This window comes from Capsicum annuum, unplaced genomic scaffold (genome assembly GCF_002878395.1).
Source record: "Capsicum annuum cultivar UCD-10X-F1 unplaced genomic scaffold, UCD10Xv1.1 ctg998, whole genome shotgun sequence".
In the NCBI taxonomy this organism is placed as follows: Eukaryota; Viridiplantae; Streptophyta; class Magnoliopsida; order Solanales; family Solanaceae; genus Capsicum; species Capsicum annuum.
This window is the reverse complement of record NW_025896076.1, coordinates 1,799,793-1,825,321: the sequence shown is the minus strand read 5'-3', so window position 1 is coordinate 1,825,321 and position 25,529 is coordinate 1,799,793. Positions and strand designations below refer to the sequence as shown.

General features: G+C 32.7%; 1 long non-coding RNA gene across 1 annotated transcript; it reads left to right on the top strand.

Moving 5' to 3' along the window:
* Positions 1-15,881: 15,881 nt before the first annotated feature.
* Positions 15,882-20,822, top strand: LOC124895837. Its single transcript, XR_007051901.1, has 2 exons — positions 15,882-16,479; positions 19,435-20,822. It is a non-coding gene; the product is annotated as an uncharacterized LOC124895837 (long non-coding RNA).
* Positions 20,823-25,529: the final 4,707 nt, after the last annotated feature.

Genomic DNA, 25,529 nt, shown 5'->3' with positions numbered 1-25,529 from the left:
ACGGAGAAAGACAAAATATGTGTGTTGTATCTAATTGGAATCCAAGCATCATAAAGGCTGTTAGTGATGTGTACAAAGATGTTCCACATTATGCATGTATGTGGAATCTAGGGGGAACGTGAAAAAACTTTACAGAAAGTCACACGATGCATTATCAAAGATTTTTTATACAATGGCCAAAGCATATTCAAAGTCAGAATTTCACCTGTTAATGGAAAAGGTTGAGGCAGTTGATATTAGGGTAAAGAAATATTTGGAATTGGCTAGTTAAGAAAAGTGGGCTAGGTCCTATGCAACAGTTCACCGAGGATGGACTTTGACTTCAAACATTGCTGAGTCAATAAATGGAGTACTTGTATCAGCTAGAGACTATCGATTTATGATTTTCTAGAAGAAGTTTGATTGCTGTTTGGAAAATGGAATTGTGAAAATAGACAGGAGGCTTCATATACATTCACAACCCTCATTGAAAATTTTAATGGCATACTCAAAGAGAATGAGGCTTTGTGTACTTGTATGATGGTATGATCTTTTAGATTTATGGTATTTATACTTATTAAAACATAATTAATAGAATTTATTGCATTAAGTTCTAAATTAATGAAAACCTATACAACATAAAATTAAAAAACATATTATGTATACTGCATATGTATTTCTTTATTGAAAAATCTTAACACTGCATATGTATTTAAAATCTCAATAAATATGATGTATTCTGCATATGTATTTTTAGTGCAAAATCAGTACATTTACATATTTCTTTTTGATCTTTTTGATATCAGGTTGTACCAGCCACAGAATATGTGTACACGGTGTATGACAAGCAAAAGCACTTCATCGTTTGCCTCAAGGAAAGAACGTGCTCATGTAATGCATTTCAACTCGATGAGATGCCATGTGCACATGCTTGTGCGGTGTTGGACAACAAGAATTTTCAGAAGGGTCATATTGTTGTGATTTGTATAAGCCAAAAACTGTGTTGAAGATATATGATGTTTCAATCTATCTTTTACCACATAAAGATGACTGGAATATCCAATCAATTTATTTCATAATATAATTCAAGTTAGAGAAACAGAAACATGCCCGAAATACCAAAGAAATTGAAGAGAAAATAAAACTTGGAGCTTGCAGGATGAATTTCTTGTAAAACCCTTGAATGTTCTTGACTTGAGAGTTAGAGGAGAGAAGAATGGACTTATATCATTGAAAACTGAAGGAAAGGGGGTTTATTTTATGTTATAAGGTCATGCAAGGGGTAAAAAGACCAAAAGCCTCTCACCCCAAGTGAATAAAATAAAAACTGAATGAATTTAACATAGCGACATGGCACGTTGCTACTACAGAGGGTAGCCTATGTGCCACGCCCTTATTGCAGAGGCTAACCTCTGTGGCACACCACTATTGCGGATCCCCACTACCTCAAGATTTCAAAATGACCCCGACCCCTTACGAAAATTTCAAAACTTTTTAAAACACCCTTTTAGCATCCCTAAACATAATTCAAGTCAAAAATCGACACTATGCACATGGTAGGGTCAAAAATAAAATTATCAAAATTTTGCATGGTCTCACAGTATCGATCCACGAGACTCTACTAGACACCCTATTTTTACACCTTTGATACAATGAAAACCTGGATGCTCTAATACCAATTTGTTACGACCCATAAACCAAAGGTTATGATGGCACTTGTCGTGGCAAGCCTTGACAAGTAAGTCTATCACCTAAACTGATATAAAAAGGAAATCAATACTAAAAACCCAAGGTAAGGATTCTAGAGCAAAGCCAAACCACACAAACATGATAATAGTGGAAATACAATTCAAGATACCAAACTAAATCCTAAAACCTGGTGTCACAGTGTAAGAACTACTAAATATATCTCGAATGTCAAAGATACAATAATAGTTTGAAAAGAATCACGATATGACTCAAAATACTAAATAAGATATGAAATAGATAGTAAGAGGTAGTAGGCCAACTCCTGAAGCATAGAACGTCCACTACCTCGAGTATACTCCAAATATTGTCTGAATCAGCTATCTGTGCAGTGCACTCATACCTGGATCTGCACCGAAAGGGCGCATTAAGGATGAGCATGGTCCACTAGTACTTAGTAGGTATCATATGCCGACTGCATAAAGTAGAAAATAAAATAAACACAAACTATGGGCACATCACCTGCAAAATATCCCCAACAGTAGCTCACACCATCTCCACTAACAGTTCTACTATTTGCACACATAACAAATATAGGTAGGGAAAGGAAGAACAAATGTACACCTACATCAAATACAAGTATCAGAAGATAGAACAAATGGACAAATATCAAGTCAAGAACAGAAGTATAATATCAGAATAAGCATAATATTTGGAATTCAATGAAGATAATATTGACGACTGCGATGATGATGATGATGTAATACAGAAGGGCATCGCACAACCTTTGTATACACCTATTAAGATGTGCTTCCAGGTATGACCAATAGGGAGTTAGTCAATCCATAAACAACCAATATCCATAACTCCTCTCTGGTATATATGTCGATAGAGAGTTTTTAATGATGTCACATTTTCTGTCAGAAAAAGCCCTTATTTCCATAGTGGTACAATGTTTCATGAATGAATATGATATGAGGATGTAATGCTCACAACCAACCAAAATGACAATTCCCAATATCCTGCTAATACACCAACCATGTTAGCCAAAAATCCACTTAAGTCAACCAACCATCTATGATACAACATAATCCAGAAACCATCAAGTGAAATATGCAAGAAAAAGGTCATTGATACTATATAAATCCCATAATCTATGATTTTCCTCACCAGAAAGAGTGCAACCAAACATACATACCAAACATGCATATACCTACACCAGTAATAAGATCATACAGTCACATATAACATATAATGTTTCAAAATCATCGAATATTATCCATATAGGCCCCCCTACGTGCACATAAATCACCTAAACACATTTTTCATGATACAACCCCATACCCATAACATGCTTTCACATTATTATTAACTAACCCAACCTAGTCTAAAGAAATTTAAGTCATAACCAACCTCAAAAGTTGTGACTGGTACAATAAGCCTTTAACACCAAGATTTAACCAAAATAGAAGACCCAGAATAAGCTAAAAATACACAAATATAGAATCTACACATCAAAAAGAGTCAATGATACCCAGTTTGCCCATTTTCGAATTGGAATCAACACAGGCCCTCAAAATGGGTATTTGAAAAAGAAGGATAAAAACCAAAATTTTAGTCCAAAAATATATTTTTTAGGATTAAAGAAACTCATACAAGAAAACCCAAGTGAATATGGATTGAAATTGGGGTTTGAATTGAAGAAATGCTAATTTGGGCATTCCGGGCTAAAATGCCCCAAATTCCACCTTTAAATTCATATTCAAACAAGATTTAAATGATAAAAATTGAAGAAAAATAATTGAAATAGGGATTTAGAGCTTACCCAAGCTTAAAAATAAAAGAAAAATGCCCAAAAACACGAACCCCAAGCTCCAAGTCTCTAAAAAGGTGAAAGAAAATGAGAAAAAACATTACTCATATGGGTCCAAAGTGCCACTAAAGAGGTCAAATTTTTGCTTTAGCTTTGACTTCTAAAACGTTCAAGTACTGCTTTAGCAATACCTACCAATGCATGCTAGTCCGCCAAAGTGGACAAGGACCGGTTTAGTGCCTACCGCTAAAGCGGACAGGGCACCGCTAAAGCGCCATTGTCCAGCTGGAGCCGGCCACTAAAGTGGAAGAGTGGCGCTTAGCGCCATAGAACTTACTGCTAAAGAGGTCAACGTGGCACTTTAGCGGATGCACCAGCTGCGGAGACTTGAAAAATTCCAAGTCTCTATGTTCCCACAGGATTTATTCGGGATCCGAGAATGCAAATAACCTATGCTACCCTATCAAATTCGATGCTTTGAACTCAACAGAGATATTAATTTTTTGAAAAAAAAAATCACAGAAATGACTTCTGAAATCTATTTTCACAACTTTCCAAATGGAGGATTGAAATGAGATACAAAAGTCGTAAAATCACATGAACTATGCTACCAATCTAAAATCAACATTCCAGATCTGTTGACATAGTTCATTTTGTTATTCAACACACAGATCAAATAATACTGACGAAAGTCAACTAATAAGACTTTTAGACTATTAAAAATCACACCAAAATGCATTAAGAACTGTGTCAATCATTTCCACACCCAAAAACACCACAATACAACCACGAGAAAGGTTAAAGTAGTCAAATTAAACAGAAATAAATCTTTTACATGAATCACCAAAAAATCAAGTCATTATACTAGCCTATTACCAACCGACCCATATCGACCCACCTCTCTTTTATTCTTACTAAAAATTACTTATATACACAAGTTAAAGTTACATAATTACATTAAATCCCAAATTGGTAAAGTATTTACACAAATCCTAAAATAATTACAAAAATCCCCTTATTTGGTAATTCCTCACTCCTAAATATTATACATGTTAAACATCGATTTTGGCTTTCTCTTTTACTCGCTATTGCTCCCATTATCCATCCGACTTTTACTCCATTTTTGAAACCCATCTTTTACGGCAAAATTGAAGTAACATCTACCCAGTGATTATCAAATTGTAAATTATCAAGATTTAATTGTTTTTAATAATTTACTTCATTAACTTTTTGAATATTTTTTGTTCAACTTTACCAATTCAGGGGTTTTCCATTGTTGGTTTTTTTTCATGTTCAAATTACAGTATTCTTCAATCATATTCAAGTTCAGTAGTTCATTTTTTTCGTTATTTTTCATATAGTATAAGTTAGATCTTTGATTTTCTTGTTTTGTTGTTCGATTTAACACTACTGTTAAGGTAAAATAGTGTTAATTGGTAATGTATTATCCTCCAAGTTTTAGTTTAGGAATTACTCAGTTAGACGTAAATGAAAAAATGTTCCACTTGGATTTGTTCCTTGTACATTTGATGAACAGGATCCGAAATTCACAGAGAATCGGTCAAAGCACAGAAATGACCCCATTACAATGAAGAAATTAAGGGATAAAGCCACTTCTAAATTGAAGAAGTCTAGTTCAAAAGCAAGTAAAAAGAAGTTTGTTGATTCTGGCCGACCATGTCTTCCGAAGGTATTGATTATGAGTTTAGGTATAATTTGACATATGTATAATAAGAAATGATACATTAACTTTTTCATCACAATAATGTATAATGTAGGTATTCTGAAATATAGTTCTATAGGTTATACATTCACCTAATAAAGCTGATATTAATTTTGAGATGTATAAGTTACCCTTATACATGTGTAATTGTTGTTTATTTTGGTCTGATATAAATTTTTAAATATATAAATAACCATCATACATTTGTATATATTGTTTAATTGTGGTCCTAAATAGAATTTTTAGGTGTATAAGTTACCCCCATACATGTTTACATGTAGTTTTATTTAGAGTCTAATATGAATTTTTAGATGTATAAGTTACCCTTATAGGTGTGTAACTCTAGCGTGGTTAGGGTTTGATTTATTATACACTAATGCAATTTATTTGTAAATGAATAAGTTACCCTCATAAATGTCTAACAGCTTATATTAATTTTGAGATGTATAAGTTAACCTCATACATATGTTACTCTAGTGAATATATTGATCTGATTTTATTATACATTAATGCAGTTTATTTGTAAATGTATAAGTTACCCTCATACATGACTAACAGTTGTTTAATGTTTGTTTGATTTTGTTTTTGAATGTATAAAGAACCCCCATACAATGTGTAACTATTAGCTAATTATGGTATGTTTTTTTTCAGGGCATGAAATACTGAATTGACAAAGTCTTACCACACCCATTGCATATAGGGAGCTTATGTAACTGTGCTTTCGGTGAAAAGATAAAGGAACATTTTGAAGAGGATGTTTTAGAACATTTAAAAATACCATTTTTGGGATATTTATAGATTTGCCACAGTGCAACTGGATAGGACAGATTTCAAAATATCTCCTCATGCTTGAAATTCAGCAGGATAATAAGGATGAGCTTCATGTTAGGGTACAAGAGGAAATCCTCAAATTTACAATGCTTGAATTTTCCATTATTACCGATCTTAAATGTACCGGTAATATTGATGATTATATGTATACTTCATTATCAAAATCAGCCTTGATACCAAAGTATTTTCCCGACAATAAAGGACCAATAACTAGGTCAAAACTGATTACATGTGTGAAGATGGGAAACTTCGATAACTCTGAAAATGTTCTGAATCTGGAGATTTTGTTCTTTGTTCATACATTTATATTTTCTCAGCATAAGGAAGCAGCAATCAGTGTATCTCACTTTCAGATGGTCGAGGACGGTCGGTACATTTACTTTCCATGGGGGAAGGTTACATTTGAAAAGTTAATGAGTTCCTGGCAGCAGGATTTTAATATCGCAAAGCAGTTATATTCATTGGGTGAAATGCAGTATGCTCTAAATGTTTGGATGTTTGAGTGCTGCTCCGAGGTAGAATAAAAAACTGTTGTTCATCAGAGAAACGTAATCCCAAGAATATAAAACTGGTCTGTGAAGTGTATAAGGCCTAAGTACGAATCTTTTATGTCTGGCATGTTCAGTAAGGTAATTGTTTAACTTTGTACTTATTTTGTCTGTTCAAGTCGTTTTATTTATGCACAAATATTTCATTTTGAAATTATTCTTTCTAGCATTCGTACAAGAATATACAACCTACAATCAAAGAAGTTAGTAGGTTGGATTTGTCCTTTTCTGAAGATTTTGAGACATTTGATCCAATAACTTCTGCTTCAACATCCATTGCTGGAACATTGAAAAGAAAAGTAGATGAATTTTAACAGTGTGTCAGTACCATTGCTAAAGAATTTGGGGATTTCAGCACTATACCACTGTGGGAAATCCTCATAAAGGCTGGTTTAGCTTTGCTTGAATCACCTGACCAACCTTTGAAGAGAAGAAAAACTGTGATGTTTCAGTAAGATAGTCTAGCGGTGATGGATGATGATACGTCTACACGTGATCATCTAGTACATCATATGTCTGGTTTGTATAGTGAAACGCAAAAGGATGCAACAGACAAAGGAGAAATTGGTGTGTCTGAATTTGAACATCATCAACATGGAGAAATTGGTATGTCTCCTGAGTGTCACTAGCACAAGTCTGTTCCTTCATCTTCCACACAGCCAGAAGGGACTTCTAAATTAAGTTTAGATGGTGATGAAATAAAGAATTACATCAACAAATGTGTAAGTTAACTTTCTTATTGATTTTTTTTTAAAAGAATGATGTGTTTCTACTATTTTTTTTCTTTATATTATAAGTTTGCAGAAAAGATGGCTGAGCTGGTTACACTAATATAAAAAATACCTACTGAGGTTGTCAAAGCATTGAAGAATGAAGAAAATAAGCAATCACAGGTATAAAAATTAAATTTTATTTAATTTTATCTAACGTTGATGAAATGTTCATACTTTCAGATTATTCGTGTTAATAGGAGGAGAAAATTGTTGATCAACAACAAAGTCAAGAAGACGGATCCAAGAAACATGAGAGTCCATATAAGGAGGATATGCAGGTACTTTTTTGTCAATTATTTTTTTATGTTACTATAACTCTACATAACTACCATATCAAAATCAAATGTTGTTTCTTTTTTATATAGCATGAAGATTATGCTAAGGGATCACTCAATGATATAGAAGAGTCTCGTGATGAAGAATTTAATAAGCAACACATTCTTGAAGAGTAAAAGTTGCTGGTATTTTTGTTGTCCCTAATATTTTTTAAGTACTAAACAGTATGTTTATACACGTGTAGCACCAGTTAAAATATTTAAATTTGGGTAGTTTTAGTTTGATCAAACATTATTTTGTCTGTGTAATGGTCAATTATACATTAATCCTATTATTTTTTCTTTCAACAAAATACATGTTATTTATGAGTATCTTCATACATATGTATGTTATTTACAATTACTTAAATAACATCATTCTTGAATCACCTATAACACATTTAAGAAAAACTATTCATACACGCTGATTGTTATTTAATTTAGGATGTGAATTCAGCCTATAAAGAGGCAGGTCGTGGGGATGATTTGGAAAATGAGGACTATTCTAATTTGAAGGCTTTGAAGGTATTTTTCTGTACATCAAATTATTTTTTTTCAATAATAGATGTCTAAGTAAATATAGCACCTGTTTTTGATTGAAAAGGGATCGTAATGTTATCGGTTGAATATAAAGTTGTATGGATCTTGACGCTTTCAATATTTTGTACATTGTTAAACAGTTGTCTTAATAACTACAAATTTTTATTTTCATGCAAATTAGATGATGATAATTATCGCATAACTAATAGGATGAGATTATGGCCTATGAAGCAGAAGGTAGAGATGATGAATTGGAAAAACAGAACATTCCGAATGTAGAAGATTTTCCGGTATATTTTTGTCCCTAATATTACTTAACTACTACAAAATACTTCTATACACATGTAGAACCTATTAACTTCTTCATACTTGGGCAGTTAAATGTTCATAAAACATTCAATTGAAAGTATAAAGAAGAGTTATACATTCAACATACAAACAGTTTCTTGGATATAAAGCATGTAGTTTATGAATATCATCATACATATTTATGTTATTACTGATATAACATCATTTGTGAATCACCTAACACATACATACATGTTATGTTTATTCAAGTGAGGATCATAGAATGCTTTACCTTGTACAAACATATGATATGTAAGCAATAGATTTATACATGCATATGCACCCATTACAGATAGAAATTTTTTATCACAGGTATAAATCTTCATTTCCATCTTTTTTCTCTTACTTGCAATAACTGATCACACACGATAATTGTTATTTCATATAAGATGTGAATATAACCACTAAAGAAGATGGTTATGAAGTGGATTTGAAAAAATAGGAATGTACTGATATGAAAGATGTGCAGGTATTTTTTGATCCCTAATATTAATTTTTTATTACAAAATATATCTATCTACATGTTCGACCTGGTAAAGGTACATAATGGGACTGAATGTTTCTCTGGTGCATATCAAATTTTTAGGATATTGATGCTTTCATGATTTCTAACATTGTTGTGCAGTAGTTCTCTTAACAAGTAGTTTTACACTTGATGCACATTGGGTGATCATGATTTCCTGATAACTCATTATTTAAACAAGTTCATTATGGTAATTTGTGTATGTATTATCTACTACAAAATGCTTTTTTGGTCAAAGGACATTAACCAATTGTACTAAAGATTGTTGATTATGCACTGGTGTTTTTAGTGCAAAGATAATAGTTCCAGATTACTAATTATTCTGTATAAATGGATGAATAACATTATATGTATGGAATTACGTTTAATGTAATATGTAATAACAAGTATCATTCACTTTAGACATAAATGTAGTAAGCATTAATATATTTATACATTCAGATATTGTATTTATACATTACACATGCTTATATGTTCATATAGGATGAAGTTGGTGGGACAATAACTAATTCAATTCAGGTAACTGTAGATTCAATCTTATTTATTTTTTCAACGCCTTCGACTACAAAGTCATTAGATGTTGGTGCTTTAAATAAAATGACCGAAAGTCAATGGGACCTTTCGGACAGTCAGATTCCACTTGATTTCCTTGATGCTCAAGTTTAGGAGCTTGAAGCAACAAAAGCAAAAGCACCTGTCAAAAAGGAAAGAAAGAAGTCCAGGGTTTTTAGGTCACCATATATTATAAAGTATGATTCTGGCTCTAAGGATGCGGGCGATTCTGATAAAGAGGAGAATCTAAAGTATGCTTTTGATGGGTACACCATTAACCAAGATTTGCCAAACGAATTGATGATCGATTACTCCCAGTGAATTGTCGTAGGATTACTGAAAACTCATTCTGCCAAGTAAGAAATTTGGTATTCTTTTTTTTAACAATACTATCTCATCATAAATATTTGTGATGTGTAATCAATGATGATTTTCCAGGAAAGAAACGGACAACCACTATCGAATAAATGCTTCAAAATTAGGTTACCCACAATTGAACTTTGTCGTTGCACACCTACAGTCCAAGAATAGATTTTACTTGATGACCAAACGCAAGACACGCTGGAATGATGAGGTAACTTAATCTAAATATGATCTATATCATAAGTGCTTTTGCTGATAGTTAATTTTCTACAACACCTAAACATAAATCTGACAACTTACAGCTTCTGTTACTTTTACAATATGCTTTAAATTTTTTTGAAGTTTAATTTTGAAATGTAATCTGAAATAGCAATATTCTAGGTTCAATGTTGTATTATATTTTGTACATTTTAGCATATTGTGCTAACATGACCTAACATAATCAAATGTTTATCATACATGTGAACTAATGTATAATACGATATCATAAATTTTGTATTTACCATTACTAGATATCCAACTTTAATCAACATGTCATGTATAATAACATGTAACACTAGTTATTGTTAGAAACATCATATTAACACCATATCATCTATGTTTTAATTATGGGTTAGTTAAATTTTTATTACATCCATCCCTGAAATATAAAATCTATCAAATTTAAGGATGTATAACTATATATCATACATGTATGTGTCAGCCCTGCATGCTTCATTGCATTTTACTAACTTTAAACAACAAATAATAAAGCTACTGATTTCTTTAAATGATTTTTACTTTGTTACCCTATTTTCACGTGTAGCATTTAGATGTGATCTTCTACCGCTTGACAAAGAATCAAAGCTTTAGCTGGATGATAATTATAGATATACAATGACTAGCTGCTTCTTTAATACATATGTTGATAAGAAACATACGCGATATTATCCAGCGGAACTGGCAGTTGAGCTATCCACGCAACAAGACTATGCAGAATTAATTGTGGTGGCTAAGAATGAAGATGCTATTGCAAATATAATTCATGGATTTTGTACTCCTGTTGGGTTACCATGGTACATGGTGTATGAGGTATATGTTCCAATTAACTATGGAAAAGAATTTCACTGGGTATTGGTTGTGATTGTCTCAAAGAAAAGAGTGATAAGTGTGTATGACTCATTGTCAAGTAAAAGAAAAAAGGAACCAACAATCGAAATACAAAAGCTTGCAATGATGCTGCCTACTTACTTGCCAGACAATGACATTTATAAAAAGACCGAGCGAACTGACTGGCCAACATTTGAAGCGTACAAAGGGAAGTTTGCTCAGCAAACTGGTCTTGTCAATGAAATTTCATTTGATGTTGACTATATTCAAAACATCCCACAACAAGCGTCTAACAGTTTGTAAGTAAATTATAGTTTATTTTCATGTGTAACGATGTTATAAGTAATCTACTAATTATTATTTCATTTTTTATTTTTTGAAATCACGGACCATGGCATCTTTGTGTGTGCCTATGCAGAAATATTAAGTGAAGGGAAGCAAGTTCATTCATGTGGGTTTGATGCTAAAATTCAACATACCTGATATGCTTCATTGTTGTGGCATTACGGAGTGGAAAAAGCAAATGAAGGGTACACGAGTGATAATGGTGATCCGCCTCGGTCAAGGAATAGTGTTCTCGAAGAAATTAATGCAAGGGCAATTTTTACTTTAGAGTAGCATTGTTTTATAATAGTCAGCATTGAAAGAACTAATTCTTAGTTTTGTGGTTGATGTTAAACAATTCCAAAATTACTTTCTTGGTGTTAATGCACATTTTATGGATGTCTTCTTATTTTTGAAAAAATGATTTGCAGTTACTAACACGCTACTGCAATGTTATCAACTAATTCTTGGTAGATATTGAGTTTGCCTTTCATTTTTTTAAACGTGTAGAAATAAATATAAAATTAAACTGATATTGTATTTGATCACATTATATTTTTACTGTGATGTACATTTTCTTATAAGTTAAAAATACATTGAAATAATGTCTAATACATTTAAATATATTTATTATATAACATAATACATGTTGTCATATGATTTTTCTTGAAAAAAATTACAAAAATAGTTTACACAATACATTTTATAAAGTATGATACTATTTCATACATTGATACAAATGTATAATCTAATATTATACATTCGTAAATGAACATCATATATTTTACATAAACGTATCATGTGTAATCATACACATAAAACATGATTCATGTGCTGTTTTTTTTTTAAAGAAGTCAGTTAAATGACATTTTTTTCTGTCTAACATAATATACTTAAACAAGGTATAACGCTATATCATACATTCCTTACACATTAACTATTAATGTATAACAGTTTGCTACAACTTATGTTTCAACAAATTGATTACTATAATAGTTCCCAGGTTACATACTAAATATACCCATCAGTTATAACTACAAGTTATACGATTACGAAATATGATATATGAAAAATGCTTCAAATTGTTCTTATAGTATAAAACATTAATTAAAGAAGTGAAAATCAAATAGCAATTAAACAGCTTAATATTAGTTGTTCCAGCATTCCAACAAAAACTAATAAAAATATTTATACAAATAAAACCATTCAAAGCATCAGCATATAGAAAACATATTATCTTCATCATGAGTCCTTTGAGAAGAAATCGCACGTTCTCCATTTGTGACCGGCTTGTCCGCATTTACCGCAATGGTTTGAACTTGAAGACAATGATTCACTTGATTTCAAATGCCTTCCTTTTTTTTTGGCCTACCAGACGGTTTTCTATATTTGGGTGGCAAAATTTCTTCATCATCAACAAAACCTAGAACATTCCAATTCTTCTTGTCTGGCATTGGAACTATCGGGAGTTTATATGTCTTGACTATGGTGTTTGGCCTGTACAATTCAGAGCAATAACGACCATAATCCTTTACATCTATATTTTTACTTTTTAATACGGCAATTTCGTGTGGACATGACATTTCATTAATTTGATACCAACCGCAGTTGCACGTGTCACACTTAATATCGATAATGTACCTCCATCCCGAATCATATACACAATAAAGATAACTATCTGCTAGCTTAACCTATTAGAAAACGCATATTTAATACAGATGATAAAATAAGAAAATATAATCAATGGAAAATAAAGTTTCTGTTACATAATTATTCTAATACATACCGTCATCCGTAAATCTTTAACCCCATTAAGAGTCAGTATTTCTTCAAACCTTCTCCCAAGAGTTGTATTGGTGTAAGATGCAATTTTGTTGTTCTTACAATTTCAAGCGGTAAATAAAATTCTAACTTTTTCAAGGAAACCTAAAATAGGAAGTTTTCTAGCCTCAACCAAACAACTGTTAATACATTCGGCTATTTAGAGTTCATCATTCTATCTCTATTTATAGGCGAGTGACATCGAGACCATTTTTCATACCCAACATTCTCCAGATATTCCTTAACTCTTTCATCAACCTTAGCAACCTTTGACATAATATAATCAAATTCTTCTTTTCTATAAGCTTTAGCCATGGAATAGTATAGGCCACTAAGTCTATCTTTGCTTTTTCTAAAATGGGTGCAAACGTTTTCCCATAAATGTCAAATACATGCTAGATGAGGGACATTAGGATAAAAAATGCTTACACCTTTTATATACAACACACATGTTGTCTCGTTCATCAAATGCCTCTCTAAACTATTGAAAAAATCAAGTCCACGCATTGTCATTCTCCGAATCAACAACACCATAAGCTAATGGCTGAATACAACCTAAATATAAAAGAAACAAGGAAAATAATGGAAAAAAAATGTCAATGATAAAGGTGCTAATTTTAGCATCTCTATGAATTATCATACATAAAGCATCAATGTATAAGTTCATATAATACATATTAAAAACCATAACAATAAAACTGTATAATAAAACTGGAACGCACAATACCTGCACCATCTACTGTGCTTGCAGATAGAAAGGTTCCTTCTTATGGGCCGCTTAAATGAGCCCCGTCAATAACTACAACAGGTCTACAAAATTCAAAACCCCTTATCATGGGATGCAAGACAATAAACAAGTATTTAAACTCGTTATCTACTGCCTTATGCTTCCAAATGTGCGATTGCGGATACACTTAGTTTAGCATATAGATATAACGGGGTATTTTTCTATATCCATCTACTGGTCCACCTCTAAGCATCGCAATCGCCTTCTCTTTTGCGTGCCAGGCTTTCATGTAATTAATATCAACTCTGTAAACAACCTTCATTTCTTCAATAATGTCTGTGAGGGTATGTATTCTCTTATGATTGATTAATTTTGGAGCTGTGAATTCACTCATAAAAATTTTTGTCGCAACCACATTATTCAACACTCTATCGCTAAGACTACAAGTATGCTCTGAATCAAATATTTTTATCACAAATAATTCCGATTCATTCATACAAGACGCCTTCAAGAACCACTTGCAATATTTGTTATGACAAATCAGTACATAGCTGCATCAATACATAAAAACTGAGTCAATGTAATAAACATAATATTACAAATAAAAATAGATAGAAAAAAATGCAAATCCTGGAACTACCCCAGCTACATTATACATTTCTCTAAATGTATAATCAAATATTATACATTCATATTTCAATATAAAATCCAACTATAAAACACAAGCAACTTCAGAATATTATAAACCATTTTATCATACATTGCATTGACTAAAACAGATTCATAATACATTTGCAAGCATGTATAATAACACATTATACATTCGTATATTTATGAGCTACCGCAACAAACGAACCAACATAAGAACAAACACTTCTTCAAAACCTCAAAAAACAAATTACCATACATTATAAGCTCAGCAAATGAAATTGACACTTTTACATCATACCTTTTTTTATCGGATCATTTCGCTTTGGTATTGAAGCCATTAGCTATTGCATGTCTTGCCATTACTGAAACAAGAGTTTGCTTATACTTGTAAACCAGATTCACCATTATTTCGGTGTTCTTACAATCAGTAATAAAGTTTTTCACTTCAATTTCAGGAACATATAAAGCATACTGATTATCCATTTCAACAACCGTTAACGCAATCGAATCATATTCACTATCCTCAATACACAATACAATACCTGTTTCTTTATCAAACTCTATTTCACTATTAGATTTATCAAAAGTTGAAATACAAAGCGGAAAATTAATCAATCCAGAAAATTGTTTCTTCAACTCAACTAAACCCTCACTCCATTATTGTTTCTTATGACAATTGGAGAAGAATTTCCTTCAACCACATATTTAACTTCAATTTTTTTACGTACTTCGTCGATACCCAATTTCATGGCGATCGTAGAAACCAATTTCAAGAAAACAATACTTTCCAAAATAATTATTGCGTCACTTTTGTATGACTCTTAACTAATTTCTGACTTCCAATTTCCAGAATGTCGCAGCAATATGAGGATATTCATATTAATTTTAGTAGTATTGAAGAACGTATGTAGAAGAAATTGGTTGCTTTTTGCTTTCCAGATCTTGAATCCAAGATTACAAAAAAAAAAATTGACGTTTAAGAAAAGTTTTAAAATTCAAATATCAATTACTAGTTTTATCCATAAACGAGTTAATGTTAGCTAATTATTGTCGTTACTTAGGAAACTGTAAAATAATTAATGATTTTAATTATCTTAAATTTAGGACTAATTATTTCATCATACATTCGACCTATATATAATAATTGGCCAAATATATAAGTATCTTTCCAAAATTTGAAAAAGAGAAAATAAGACAAATTTATGTAATTAATTTTATTAATTAGGAGATTTATGTTGTTTACACTTATTCCTAATCTCCGATAAGCCCAAAAGCATAGCAAACAACGACAACAAACAACAGCTTCCCCAGAAGACAATAGCAAAACCAAAATGCCCATCTTGTCCTCCCCAAATGACAACCTTCTTAAAACCAAGAGTAATGCCAACCCTCGTTCTCTCGTCTCTCTCCAACTCCATACGTGAGAGGCGTGCGTAGAATAAGAAGGTGTACTCCAAAAGATTCGATAAAACACCAAACTATTATCCACTCAATTTTTTATTTTCTACCAAATTGGTACAATTTTTAGTTCATCCTTATCCTCATCTAAAATTCTCAAAATACCCCTTAAAATCCCCTCTCCCACATGGACTGCAGTCAAAACTCAACCATGAATCTTGTTCTATAAATACCTATTCTATTTTGGTGAAAACCAAGTCTTGATGGTTGGAAAAACTTTTGAACAAGAAGCCTTGAAGATCAGAATTATCGAGCAAAAGGGAATTTTGAGCTAAAGATTTTCCTCTAGTTTACCATTTTATCAGAATTCATATAAGACTCCTTTGAGCCTAGAGTTTCAATTAAAAGTGGTGTTATGGCGGTGGTTAAAGGATTTTAACGACGACTTAGAGTCCTGGTTTTCTTCTCTAAGAAAGGTAACCCCTCATTTCTTTTCTTCTCTTGTTGTAGTTCTGTTTTTGTTTTGTTATTATTGTAGTAACTCTTTAGTTCTCTCTCTTTTTGTAGTGTTAATAGTATTAGTGATGTTGGAATTCCACATTTTCTTGTAGATGGTAGTTTTATGCTGTAGAACCTAGGATTTTGATGTTTCTTTCCTATTATTTTGATAGTATAAGCCTCATTAAGTAAAAATGAAGATGTTGCGTTGATAATACCCCTATTTTTCTTTGTTAATATTAACTTTTAAAGCTTTGATAGTTTGAATCATGCTATTAAGTTGTGTGTTTTATTTCTCATGACTGTTTTAGTTTTGAATTTATTGTGGTCAAGTGATTTTGCTTCTTTGTTATTCTTCTAGTAATGGATTATATATCCTAGTCTAGTTTTCGCATATCCGGTTTATTCAAGATTCCATGTTTATTTGAGTTTTTCATAGAGTTGTCTTGTTGTTCTGCTTTCCTTGAGTCTTAGGACCACTCACAAGTTCCCTTCACTCTCAATGTTAATGGGAACAATGGAATAATCCAAAAATCCCTATATGATTTGCTTGACATGTAAAAGCTCTCTTGAACTTGTCAAGGAAAGGATAGGGATGACTTAAGGTTTCAGTTTTTGCTGAAAAGCTGTTACTTCAATGCTCAAGTCCCTTTGCTGTTTTTTTCATCTCAGTGTTAAAATGGACTTGAGGACAGGTGAATGTAAAGATTAAAAATGAGCATGTTCCGTCCATGACAACTCTATTTCAAGCTTCAGTTTTTATTTAAAAAGTGAGTAAGTAAGTCAAGTTGGAAACTTTGCTTTAGAGAGCATGTTGGGTTATTTGACAAGCCTAAATTATTTGCTTACCTTCAGGGTTGAGGCTTTGTTTGCTTTCGGTTTGCTTTCCCCTTTTCTATTTGCTTTATTTGGTTCCAGTTTACTTTGTCCCTTTTCTATTTGCTTTATTTTTTTCAGATAGCCTTTTCCCTTTTTCTTTGCTTTATTTAGTTTCTAGACTGCCTTTATTTTTCTCTCTCTTCATATTCTGTCAAGTTTCTTCCCTATATCTTTTCTTAGTTTTCTTGAAATACTTTATAGAGCTATGAAATACTATAGATGGGTATTGCGAACCAGTGAAAGGACAAAATCTTGTTCTTGATTCTCTGAAACCCTGAAAAAACAATCTCATGCGTGGTATAATATAAGTTTCTCAAAGATTGTCTCTCAGTTTAGATTAGTTGTCTGGATTGCAAGATCGTAATTTCTCTTCCTTTTGATTGTGAGATAAGATTAGTTGCAAATCCTCGTCATGGGTTAGTTTTGTTATAAAAAGTTTGCTTGTTGATCTCATTTAATTCAAATCACTCGTCTTTGTGGGGGTTTGAGTTCCTATTTATTTTCATGTCTTCATGTGTTTGTTTTAAGTTGACTAGGAGTGTTGATGATAGTCAGTAATCATGATTCTTTCTCTTTTCCCTCTGAAATGTGTCTTCATGTTCACAAATACAACATTTGATCAATTAAAATGTGAGATTTTTGGAGTATTTAATGTTTGACTTTTTCACTGTTATTTGGATCTTCCAACTGCACACGTATTTTCTTTTTATAACTCAACATGAATACATCCTTTACTTACCTATTTAATCATTTTTTTGGTTACACTTCATGTTATCTTTTTGCCAAACGCTTATTTTAGACTAGATATTATTTCTTATATATATTTTTTTGGCATGTAACCTTGGTTTGAGTCCTCTTGGACTCGCTTACTTTCCAACTTCCTCAACATGGGCCAAGGAGGCCCATTTTCTCGAGACGAGCCTAGTCCCAAGGAGTTATTCATCAGTATACATCAGTATACATAATATATAAAGGCATAATACATAAACATTCTCTTTAACTTGACCTCAGATCACAACTATGACCTCCAACTTTGGGTGTGAACAAATAGGTACATAAATTTGTATAAAGTTGAACAAGTAAACTCAAATGTCCTATGTGGCATCCTACTTAGCCAATTCTTGTCCTACATGGCATCCTAAGTGTATTATGTCACATAGAACATCTGTGTTTACTTGATCAATTTTATACAAGTTTAAGTGTCTACTTGTGCACACCCCAAGATAGAGCTCATAGATGTGATTTGAGGTCTAGTTAAAGAACATGTTTATATATTATGCCTATATACATTGGAGGTGTATGAGAAAAAGGATCCAACAAGTGTTTAAAAAAAGAGTAACTTACATAAATCCCTGATACTTTAAGTAATATTACATAAAATTCTGTTTATTTTACTAATTACATCCTATCCTGGAATTTTGAAATGGTGATACATATGTTAAGTGGTGATACATATTTAAAAGGGATACATATGAAACAAATCAGGGAGTTATTTAAGGAAGCAACGGATTTTCTCTGATTTTAACAACGCAAATCTCGCCAAAACTATTAAAAACGCAATTCCACTTTACAACAGTTCAATATTGAAGCAAGCTAGACTAGAAGCTCAAAGTTTTTCAATCTTGGAACAAAAAAATCGAAATTACATCTTAAATTTCTGAATTTCTTCAATGGAACTCGTTACTGTGTTGTTGCGTCACTCTGGGGAATGGGTTTCTAAAACAAGGTACGATAACTATCGGGTCGATGGTATTGTAATTCATGAAAAAATATCATACCGTGATTTAATGAACACCATATTAATTCAATTGAAAATTGACGTATCTCTGAAAAGAATTCATGCCAAATACGTTGTTCAAGGCAATTCATCAGCGTTGGAGATTCATAATGATATGACTGTGAAAATTTTTATTCTGATTTTAAAAGCTAAAACTGTATTCGGAAAGTATCCACCATGTATTACAATGAGTGAAATTGTAATTGACAATGATGATTTAACGCGGATGATATGACAATTGAGTGTTATGATTTTGTTGAGCTGTCTGAACTTGCAGTTGCTGCAATTGGTACTGTTGGATCTCTGCCAGTTATTAATGTAGGTGGTGAAGAACTGATAAGTGATTGCTATAATAGTGTCTTAAAGGTGAACCAAAAGTACAAAAACAAAGCTAAACTTGTCTTGGTAATGCGTAACTATGCAATAAAGCACAAGTTCAATTTCAGAGCTGAGAGATCTGACAAGTAGAGGTTTGGTTTTAATTTTTCAATAACAATTTTTGATTTAATTTGCAATTTGATACATCTGGAAGCTGTAGTGATACATTTGTATATTAGTTAATTGTTGATTCATATAGTAGGTTATTCATATAACTGTTTTTTTATGTTGGTGATTAATGTAACTGATAATTCATGTAATTAGTGATTCATATAAATGATGATTTATGTAACTGGTGATGCAAATAACATGTGATTCATATAAGTGATACAAATAACTAATTATTCTTGTAAGTGCATATTCATATAAATGGTGATTCATATAACTGGTTATTCATGCACTTGGATATTCATATAAATGGTGATTCATATAAACAGATTGAAAAAAATAGGTTATTCATATGTCTTGTGATTCATATAATAAAAAAGAATAACAAATTAAGTTCATATTTGTGATTCTTGTTGACTGTTTATTCATTGGTTAGTTGGCTCATTTTTTGATTGAAGTAGTCTTATATGGTGATTCATATATAAACAGATTAACGTAACTTCATATTGGCAATTTATTTTTTTGACGTATATTTTAGTTATGTCTTGCTGTGCAAATCGCCGGAATGTAGTTGGATATTCAAGGCATTCTGTAAGCATGGTACTGATACATTTATAGTATGTACCTTCAACGATGAACGCACCTGCTCAATAATGGACAGAGTGGTTGAGCAGCAGCATGCAACCGTTGCCTTTGTAGCTGGAATAACAGCTCCAAAATTGGTGAACTACAAAAGAATAGTCACCTCAAGCGACATTATTGAAGATATAAAAGGGGAACTTGGTTTGGACATGATTACATGAAGGCGTGGCGTGCTAAAGAACGTGTTTTAAAGATATTGAGAGGGCGATCGGCTGACGGATATGAGAAAATGCCCACCTACGTATACATGTTGAATTCTATTTATCCCAATTCACATATAAGGATACTACAACCTTTTATTAGGGGATTTGGGTATTGTAGGCTTGTTGTGGTAGTAGACAGAAGTCACATGAGAGGACCATATCAGGGAACATTCGTTTCAGCTAGCACACTTAATGGAGCAGATATTGCACGTAGTGATTTATATTTTTCTTACAAATGATGGTAATTGTTATATAAGTTAGACATAATAATTGTTTGATATTATGTATCAAGACATATATTACTGCTTGCGTATGGGATTGTAGATTCTGAGAATGATTCATCCTGGACGTAGTTTTTCCAGCAATTTAAGTGTGCTTTCAGTGAGCGTGATAATATGTGTGTTGTTTTTGATAAACATGAAAGCATAATCAAGGCGGTTAGTGTGGTCTATCCATGTATACCATATTTTGCTTGTATTTGGCATCTTTGGAACAATGCCTGCATGAATTATAGAAAGAGCAAGGACAAAATGACCGGTGAATTTTTCGACATGGCTAAAGCGTACAAGTTGGATGATTTTGATGAGCCTATGTGTAAAGTGGGAAAGATTGATAATAGAGTTAAGGTATATTTGGAAAATGTTGGATTTGTAAAGTGGTCGTGAGTTCATGCTCCAATAAATAGGGAGAGGATGATGACCCAACATTGCAGAATGTATCAACTCTCGTCTTGTTGAGGCTCGTGAACTGCCAATTTTGCCAATTTTGAAAAGCGAACATGTAAAGAAAATGAAGCCATACTATTCAGATTACTACAGGAAGGAGGCACTGGTGAAGACTTATGAAATGTCGCTGTGTTCAATGCCCGATAAACGAGGTTGGCATGTATCACCGGAGGTGTTAGAAGAGGTGATTTTGCCTACAAAATATAAATGCCCACCAGGAAGACCCAAGAAAGGTAGAAAAGAGAAAAGTAGGGAAAATTTTCATCAACATCAAATCGTTGTGGCAAGTGTGGGTATGAAGACCATAACAGACGCACATGCAACCACTTTCCAATTGAGATGTGACATTTTCTCTTTAAAGTTTAATTAGACATGTTTACTTAGTTCAAAGTTTTGAATTCAATAATTTGAGTTAATTATTCAAAAATTCATTGATTGATATATTCTGTTTTCAGTTGAAAGAGAAATGTTTTTTTAAGATCATTGTTTATAATTCATTAGTACTTTTCTCTTATGTAGATATGTTAGAGTTCATTAGGAATGTTAGTGATATATTTCCTAAATTAAATTATAAAGTGATACATATTACTATTTAATCTCAACAGGTTAATTGATGATACATTTTAAAAATATTGTTTTCAATTGATACATATTAAAAAACTTAATATTGTTATGTGATTCATATTGTAACACCCCGCATATTGGGCTAGAATAAAAACCATGACTCTGACGCGTTGATAATCCCAGAGCCTTAAATCCTATGCCAATTTGGCATGTTAATCAATTATGTAGTATGTGAATCCATTTGAGTATGAATTTAGACCATCGAGGTCCTTCAACTCATGGACGAGTTGAAACTATTTCGATCGATTAAGTTTTAGTGGACGTTGAAATTTGTGTTAGCTTCCATCGACCATAACTCTATGTATATTTCGAATTAGAGAGCCTACTATGTTTCAAATGATAGGTCTTCGAGTTAACTTTCCAACGATACCAATTTTTCTAAAATATGGCACCCGAGCAAGAAGTTATGGTCTTTCAAAGTAGAATGTGTCGCCTAACCAACCGCACATGGCCACTGGAAAGCATATGCGATAGCATATGCGTCGCCTATGTAAATATAGGCGATATCATATGTGGCGCCTATGTAATGGTTTCAAGTGACTTAAACACTTCGTTTTTGGGGCAAAATGGTCCTTTTCCCACCCTTATTCAGCCATAAACACGAAATTTAGTCCCCAATTCTCTAAAATACATCCATATTCATCTAAAAATTCTCAAGAATACTCCCAAAGGTTTTAAACTAAAAACCCAAACAAATCAAGATTTAATCATGGGTTTTCAAAATTGATTAGTGATTCGGAATCCCCAATCCACAGGCTTCAAGAAGCACCCATTATTTTTCGAAATAGAGGTATGCGGGGTTTTCCTAAATTCTCATTGGCATAGAAAAAAATCATGTTTTAGAATGGGATTTTTGAATCTATGTATATATTCATGTATTAAATGTTTTAACATCATTGTTTTGGTCTTTTGACCTTTCCCAAAGTGATTTGAGAATATGAATGTATGAAATCATGTATTTAAGAATGAATTCTTGTTGAGAGCAAGATTTTCGGTAAATTCCCTCTTATTATGATTTTTTTAGATTTCTCATGGCATATGAATTGTTTTACAATGCATCCTTGAAAAGCACTATATGAAATGGTTGAACTCTTGTTATGATTTAAAGGTTGTTTTAAATCACTAAAGAGGGAATCTAGCATGAATTTTTAATGTTCATAATGCATGTAATGAAAGAGTGCATGGATTTACTAAAGGCACTAGACCACCATATGTTGATGAAATTTTTGCATAATTTTGACTTGAGTTTCGAAACACGAAATCTTCTATATCAGTTGCATGTTTTTGGTGGTCTAAGTTTTTCTTTAAATGAAAGATTTGGCTTAATGTGTTATGGCTCAAAAATCATGACTTTCAAGTTTTGGTATAACGATACCAATTCAGACCAATGTCATATCAGACTCAGACTAATAGACATTTTAGACTATCATGCTTTTTGACATTCAGAATGTTGCATGTATAGAAAAGGTTAAAAATGGGCATACAGAGATGTTAGGTGGTTCCCTGAAGAGTACTCGAGTTCAAGCAACTCATTGACTAAAAATGTGGTTTGTCAATCCGGGTATATTATTATACACTGACTTAAGTGTCGTGTGGCGTATCAGATTCAGGAACTCCAACCCTTGCGGCATACTCGGGTTGGAGGCTTCCCCGCCGAGTCAATGGCGGATTCCATATCACCCGTGGAATATTAGACTTGTAGGGGATACCACCTAACTCAGAAGTAATACACAGATCAGAGTTTGAGATTTATAGACAGGTTACATGTTTTCAGAAGGTGCCTATGTGTGTTTCAGAAACTGTTTTATGCATAATGTTTGATGAACATTTGCTCTCACGTATTATGTATATAGTTATATGTTCAATTACTCTATTTTGGATTGCTTCGCGTGCCAGTACAATTGTACTGACCCCCCTCCTTCTAGGTTTTAAGACACAATCTAGGTGTCCAGATAAACAGTAGATATTTCAGATTGTGCAGGGGTGATCCTTCTATATTCCAGAAGGCCTGTTTACTTTCAGATATTTATCTTTAGTCATTTTTTGGTCTGCTGGGGACCTTATCCCAGTTATTCAGATAGTATGTCAGTAGAGATTTCGCAGACTATTGCAGATATTTATTAAATATTGTTGGTCATGTTTTCAGGCCTTTAACTATTTTAAATTGTTGACCATGTTTTCGTATTATTCTGTCTAGTCCGTATTACTTTGATCATATGAATTATGTGCATGATTATCAGATAGACAGAGAACGTTTTAGGCCTTCGGGTTTGGGAATGCTCATCACGGCCAGGGCCTCGATTTGGGTCATGAAAAACTTGGTATCAAAGCATGGTTCATGGTCCCAGGGTGTCTACGAAATTGCGTCGGGTATAGTCTTATTTATGGGTGTGTAGCGCGCCACACTTATAAGCAGGAGACTACTAGACGTTTAGGAATGTCTTTCTTTCTTCATGTTATAGTTCATGCTATAGAGTCAGAATGTTCCTCCTTCATACTCTAGTTCATGTTATGGTGTCACCCATACAAAAAGAAAAGTTATCCTAATTTCTTCCTCAGTCTGGTGTTTTCAGATATTCTTTGATTATCTAGCAGAAATTTTAGAAGTCCCACAAAGGACGGGAGAGGAGTTTCCTAGTGTAAAATTGTGTCCTCGTTCTTATGAGCCATTCAGTTAAGACAAGAGTAAGATGTGTATTCTTGAGTCATTGAATATTGTGTATCAAGTTTCTATCTCTTGTAATCTTGATATCATTGTGTTTTTGAAAACAAAAGTCTAGTGAAGCCGTGTGAGGCCTATTTCGATTCACTAGCAACTTGCTATTCATCTTGTTGTTCTTGTGTTTGTTGGAACTGTATTTCCACCTGAGTAGTAGTATAAGTTAGAGTGTCGGTGTCATGACCTATTGGTAGTGAAATTAGACCAAGAAATTTGTGATATGAAGTCACAAGGTTAGAGGTCAGAGTGAGGGTGATTTTTGTGATTAAATATTTATAATTGAATAACCATTGATTGAGAATGATTTACCCTTTCGTGGTAGTAGACTAATATGGTGGTACCATTTATGGATTGTATGGTAGTCTATGGAGGAAGTGTTGACTCAGAATGTTATTTGTTTTCTTTCTTTCAACATAGAGAAAGAGTCTAGAGTGGATATTTAAGGTGGTTATAGAAACCCCTTATAGGATATGAAGGAAAATGGCTAGATTAGCCAGTAGGTTGTAAGTATAGACTCATTATCATATGGGGTATTTGAAGGTAGTCTAAATGCCCGTTGGGGTAAGTAAGTGTGATGTGAGAAAGCTGTATAAGTAGATAAGATTGTATGGTTATAATATAAGCTTAAGGTTGATCATGTCTATTATGTGACCTTACCCCTTAACCTTCTTCTCATTGGTAGTTGTAAACTAATACTACTTATAGAAAGTATGTAGTATATTTTTTAAGTATTTGGGTGGAGTATCCCAATTTGAAGGATTAGTATATTTATACTATGTTGCACTCTTCATTGGTTATAAATGATTGATGCTAGACTATAGGCTTGAATTTAAATGGTGTGGTGGTGAATAGTGGCAAGAGATTGATGATACATGTTTCGTGGGATTAGATTTGTAAGCTTGATGTGTTGAAATAGTACATGCTAATGGATTATGACAAGGAAAACCGTAAGGTCATGATCGATTATTGTGGT